This window comes from Triticum urartu, chromosome 5A (genome assembly GCF_056163025.1).
Source record: "Triticum urartu cultivar PI428250 chromosome 5A, HENAU_Tu73, whole genome shotgun sequence".
In the NCBI taxonomy this organism is placed as follows: Eukaryota; Viridiplantae; Streptophyta; class Magnoliopsida; order Poales; family Poaceae; genus Triticum; species Triticum urartu.
The window spans coordinates 507,988,638-507,995,538 of NC_141877.1; positions in this window are offsets into that span (position 1 = coordinate 507,988,638).

The following is a 6,901-nucleotide window of genomic DNA, read 5'->3' on the forward strand; positions in this document are numbered from 1 at the left end:
GTACTAATATAACACCAAAACAAATTCAGATTCATAATGCTCAATCCAACACAAAGAACTTCGAAGAGTGCCCCAACATTTCTACCAGAGAAACAAAAGATGAGAACGTGCATCAACCCCTATGCATAGATTACCCCAATGTCACCTCGGGAATCCACGAGTTGAGTGCCAAAACACATATCAAGTGAATCAATATGATACCCCATTGTCACCACGGGTATTCATAGCAAGACATACATCAAGTGTTCTCAAATCCATAAAAGTATTCAATCCGATAAAACGGAATCTCAAAGGGAAAACTCAATTCACAACAAGATGGAGAGGGGAAAACACCATATGGTCCGACTATATTAACAAAGCCCGCGATACATCAAGATCATGACATCTCAAGAGAAAAAGAGAAAGAGAGATTAAACACATAGCTACTAGTACAAACCCTCAACCCCGAGGGTGGACTACTCCCTTGTGATGCCCTCGATTCAATCGTACACTAATCATTCACGCAATTGTGTACGATCAAGATCAAGGACTCACGGGAAGATATCACAACACAACTCTAGACACAAATGAAAATAATACAAAATTTATTTTACAAGCCAGTGGCCTCGAGGGCTCAAATACATAAGCTCGAATACACAAGAGTCAGCAGAAGCAACAATATCTGAGTACAGACATAAGTTAGACAAGTGTGCTTTAAGAAGGCTAGCACAAAAGCAACAACAATCGAAAAGGCAAGGCCTCATGCCTGGGAGCCTCCTAACTACTCCTAGTCGTCTGCGGTCTTCACGTAGTAGTAGGCATCCTCCGGGTAGTAGTAGTCATCAGTGGTGTCGTCTGGCTCCTGGGATCCGTCATCTGGTCGCAACAACCGGGTATAGGGGAAAAAGAGGTAGCAAAGCAACCGTGAGTACTCATCCAAAGTACTCGCAAGACTTACATTAGATCTAAACCAAGTATGCATCTGTATCAAAGGAAATGGGCTGTATCTGTGGACTAAACTGCAGAATGCCAGAAGGGAAGGGGAAAGCCTAGCCTATCGAAGACTAGCATCTTCTGGAAACCACCATCTTGCAGCAACAGGAGGGAGTAGAGTAGCATAAACTAAAGTAGCAGTAATGTTATCAAGCTCGGCTAGAGATGCTTTCTCGACTCCCAGCAAGAAAGCAATCCCAGAGCCATACTATCCAAGTGTCAACACATTCCAATTCTCATCACCATCCAGTTCTCATCACAAGTATCCAGTTCTAGTTGTATCGATCGGGATACAACTCCAAGTGTCTGTTACCGTAGGACAGGCTATCGATAGATGTTTTCTTCCCTGCAGGGGTGCACCAACTTACCCACCACGCTCAATTAACTCCGGTCGGACACACTTTCCTGGGTCATGCTCGGCATCGGTCAAACAATACGCCGCAACCCGACCTAGGCTTAATAGAGAGGCCAGCACGCCGGACTAAACCTATGCCCCCAGGGTTCATGGGCCATCTCCCCGGGAACTCCTGCATGTTGCGAACGCGGCCGGTGAGCAAACCTAGCTACCTCCTTCAACAAGGCAGGTGCTTACGCAGTCCAACCCAGCGCACGCCGCTCAGCCGCTGACGTCTATTAAGCTTCGGCTGATGCATACGACGCAGAACGCCCATACTATGCCCACGTGATGGTTAGTGCTATCAGGCCAGAGGCCCCTCGGATCAAATATCCAAATCATAGTGGATTAGGAACGCGCAGTAACAAGCAGAGACTCACGAAAGATGTGACCCCGTTGCCCCATCTCAAGGACTTGCGGCAAGGGCTAGGAATGCCCGGCCACGCCTCGTAATTATCTCGTGGGCACCTTCCAGGTCAACCCGACTCCACATCACTCGCAATTAAGCTCGCGCGGGTACCCCTCAGGGTCGACCCGTCTTTCCAAGTAACAGTGGTAAGGTCCAAGTATCCGTGTGTCCAAACATCAAGGGGAAAACCCGAGGAATCACCCCCGATGAATTCAACTCGATGTAATCATCAAGGTGAACGTAAGAGGATCCACCCTCGAGGTTCACACTTGAGGGGTTGCACGACAGAGCCGTATCAGAAGTGGTTAAGGAGGAAATCACCCTCTATGACCACGACCGAATAGCTACACTACAGGTTAACAACAGAAGTGCTAAAGAGGTCTCACCCTCGGCACTCGATAGTAACCCAGTAGTGTCGAGCAACTAAGGGGAAAGTGATGTGCGGTGTCGGGGCCTGGTCTTCGATCCCGTTGATCGGGTCTTCGATGATGAAGCAGGGGCAATAGGGACAAGGTGGGGGTCACTGATGTATCACTAACCAACCTATACTAAGAAGTTTAGGATAAGCAGGTAAGGTACAACAGCGGATACAAAAGCAGGCTATGCATCAGAATAGGAGCAAACAATAACAGTAGCAAAATCTAATGCAAGCATGAGAGAATGGAATGGGCGATATCGGGATGATCAAAGGGGGGGCTTGCTTGGTTGCTCTGGCAAGGAGGGGTCGTCGTCAACGTAGTCGATCACAGGGGCGGCATCGGTCTCGGGGTCTACCGGAGAGAAGAGGGGGAAGAAACAGTAAATATAAAGCAACATAGCACCACAAAGCATAACATGGCAATAAGATGTGCCGGATGTGACCTAACGTATGGCTACGCAATAAAGGTGAAGGGGAAAACAACCGGGAATATTTTCCCGGTTCCAGACCTGTGTTAGATAGATGACCGGAGGGGGAAAGTTCCATGTCCAGATAGTTAGGGGCATCTGACAAGTATGTGGGTAGTGTATTCAGGTTCGTCTCGTCGTTCTGAGCAACTCTCATATATAAGGTTTTTCGATCCGAGCTACGGTTAATTTTCTATGATTTTTCAAAGTGTTAAACATATTATGGAATTATTTAAAATAACAGAAAAGAAAATACGACATCAGCATGACGTGTCGATGATGTCAGCAGTCAACAGACTCGCTGACCAGGTCAAACCTGACCTGTGGGTCCAATGGGACCCACATGTCAGCCTCTGTTAGTCTAACAGTATATTAAACTAACTAATCTAGGTTAATTAGCTACTGGACCCCACCTGTCATTGACTAATTAACTAAACTAATTAGTTTTAATTTTTAAAACATTTTAGTTAGTGGAATAAGTGGTGGGGCCCACGTGTCAGTGGCTGGGGCCTGCCCAGTCAGCGTTGACCTTGGTCAACTGGTAAAAGTGGGGCACCTGGGCCCACCAGTCAGTGGCCGAGGCGGTGCCACGCGGGTGCCACGTCGGTGACGTCACCGGAATCACGTCGGCGACCATTCCCGCGGCAGAAGTTCGCCGGAGTTGCTCGGGTTTCCCGCATAGTGCACCATTCCGCGCGTTTTCGGTGGCGTTCGAACGAGCGGATCGTCCCACGTCGATCTAGAGTGATCCCAGGTGCGGGGGTGGCCGGAGTGGAGCTCAACGACGACCGTGGGTGGCGCCGGAATACGGGCATCTCCGAAAACCACGCTACGGGCAGCGTTCTAGCTAACTAATGGCGCTAGCGGGATCTATGGACCTCCAGCAACTCTACAAAGGCCACGGCTTGGATCGGAGATGGACGGGGTAAGCGCAACGAGCTCGCGGACGAGGCCGCATGCGGCAATGGCGACGGAGGCGCCGCAAGCCATCTACGGTGCATGAGGAGGAACCAGAGGAAGGAGGAGGGTGCGGAGGCTTACGGCACGGCACACGGAGGCCCTCGGGTGAACGGGAGCGCAGAGGGGAGGCGGAATCGATCGCGGCAGACGGCGGTGACCGAGGTTGGGGAAAAGCTTGACCCGGCCACTGCAGGGTACTCCAGCTCGTCCTGAAGCGTGGGGTTGACGAGGACGACGTAGCGGGAGCTCGGGGACTCGGCGAACGGTGGTCGGGGCCACGCCTACGGCGAGGCTTCGGCGGTGATCTCGCTCGGGCGAGGGGTGAGCAGAGAGAGAGCGACCGAGATGGAGTGGGGAGTAGGTGGAGGTAGGTGGGGGATATCTGGGGGGGCTCGGTGGAGGCCTTATCCACCCAGTAGCGCTGCCGGCGAGCTGGCTTGGCGGCGACGGTGGGTGCGCCTCGGTCGGTTGAACAGAGAAAGGGGGAGAAGGAGGAGGCCGTGGTGGGCTGGGCTCTAGGCACTGTGCACTTACGCCAGTGCACAGTGGCCTTTTTTATTTTCTTTTTACAGAAAGGGGGTTAGTAATATTTTGTGCTTCCATAAGATTTTGCAAAAATGTGAAACTTGGTCACATAATTACTTTGCAATATCCAGCACTGCCACAAAAAGTTTGGGCATTTTTGGAGTTCATTTGAATTTACACAATAAAGAAAAGGGCATTTTAAAGGCTATTTTTGCTCTGTTAAAATGCATTAGGCCCATTTAGAGTTGATGATGATGTTGTGTTCCTTAACAGTAAATAGTTTTGGATTATTTGCTAAAAGGTGAACATTTTTCCAACAAGTTTTGATCAACTTCATTTTGCATTTTTTGAATGGAATTCAGAGAAGGAATTAGAGATGAGATATTATCCCAACATGGTTAAGCTTCATAAGTCAAGATGACTTGGCACTGATCATAAGGGATTACAGTAGTGTGATGATGGGGATGTTACATCCCTCCTCATCGTGGTGGCCATCGGGATGATGAAGATGGCCACCGGTGATGATTTCCCCCTCCGGCGGAGTGCTGGAACGGGGTCTGGATTGGTTTTCGGTGGCTACAGAGGCTTGTGGCGCGGAACATCTCATCTAGGGTTATCCCGGGTTTTTTCGAATATTTGACTATTTATAGGGCGAAGAGGGGGTACGGGAGGCCACGAAGGTGGGCACAACGCACCTGGGCGCGCCTGGGCCCCTAGGCGTGCCCTGGTGGGTTGTGCCCCCCTCTGGGCACCCCCAGGTGCTGCTCTGGCCCAATGGATGTCTTCTGGTCCATCAAAAATCCACAAGAAGTTTCTCGGTGTTTGGACTCCATTTGATATTGATTTCCTGCAATGTAAAAAACAAGAAAAAAACAACAGCTGGCACTGGGCACTGGGTCAATATGTTAGTCCCAAAAAATGATATAAAGTTGCTATAAAATGATTGTAAAACATCCAAGATTGATAATATAACAGCATGAATACTTCATAAAGTATAGATACATTGGAGACGTGTATTAGCATCCCCAAGCTTAATTCCTACTCGTCCTCGAGTAGGTAAATGATAAAAGAAATAATTTATGAAGTGTGAATGCTAGAAAAGTGCGCAAGTTTGATCAATGACAATTTCAATCACTTTTCCTAGCATCATAACAGAAAAATCTTTCTTATAAAACTTTCATGTTAAAGTAGCAACCAATTCACATGTTAAGGTCCAAGCAATGAATTCTCTTGAAACTTAGCAACATATGTTCTCAGTCACCAAGCAATTGTAATTCAACTTATTCAATAAAGTTTTAGTAAGAGCTCCACATACTCAACCATTTTTTTGTAGTTTTCTTTTTATAAACCAAACTAGTGATAAAACAAGAAACTAAAAGACTCAATTGAAAGATCTAAAGATATACCTTCAAGCACTCACCTCCCTGGCAATGGCGCCAAAAAAGAGCTTGATGTATACTACGCAACCTTAGTCTTGTAGACACGTGTTGGGCCTCCAAGCGCAGAGTTTTGTAGGACAATAGTAATTTTCCCTCAAGTGGATGACCTAAGATTTATCAATCCATGGGAGGCGTAGGATGAAGATGGTCTCTCTCAAACAACCCTCCAACCAAATAATAAAAAGTCTCTTGTGTCCCCAACACACCCAATACAATGGCAAATTGTATAGGTGCACTAGTTCAGCGAAGAGATGGTAATAAAACTGTAGTATGGATAGTAGATATTGATTTTTGTAATAGGAACATCAAAAAAATAGCAAGGTGGCAATTGATAAAACGGAGCACAAACGGTATTGCAATGCTTGAAAATGAGGCCTAGGTTCTGTACTTTCGCTAGTGCAATTTCTCAACAATGCTAATATAATTGGATCATATAACCATCCCTCACGTGCGATTAATAATCACTCCAAAGTTCTTATCTAGCAGAGAACATAATAAGAAATTGTTTGTAGGATACGAAACCATCTCGAAGCTATTCTTTTCGATCGATCTATTAAGAGTTCATACTAAAATAACACCAAAACAAATTCAGATTCATGATACTCAATCCAACACAAAGAACTTCAAAGAGTGCCCCAAGATTTCTACTAGAGAAACAAAAGACGAGAACGTGCAACAACCCCTATGCATAGATTACCACAACGTCACCTCAGGAATCCGTGAGTTGAGTGCCAAAACGCATATCAAGTGAATCAATATGATACCCCATTATCACCACGGGTATTCATAGCAAGACATACATCAAGTGTTCTCATATCCATAAAAGTACTCAATCCGATAAAACAAAATCTCAAAGGGAAAACTCAATTCACAACAAGATAGAGAGGGGAAAACACCATATGGTCTGACTATATTAACAAAGCCCGCGATACAACAAGATCGTGACATCTCAAGAACACAAGAGAGAGAGAGATATTAAACACATAGCTACTGGTACAAACCCTCAGCCCCGAGGGTGGACTACTCCCTCCTCATCGTGGTGGCCACCGGGATGATGAAGATGCCCACCGGTGATGATATCCCACTCCGGCGGAGTGCCGGAACAGGGTCTAGATTGGTTTTCGATGGCTACAGAGGCTTGCGGCAGCGGAACATCTCATCTAGGGTTACCCCGAGGTTTTTGGGATATTTGACTATTTAGAGGGCAAAGAGGGCAAAGAGGTGACTGAGGTGGGTGCAACCCACCTGGGCGCGCCTGGCCCCCCAGGCGCGCCCTGGTGGGTTGTGCCCTCCTCAGGGCACTAATACGTCTCCAAC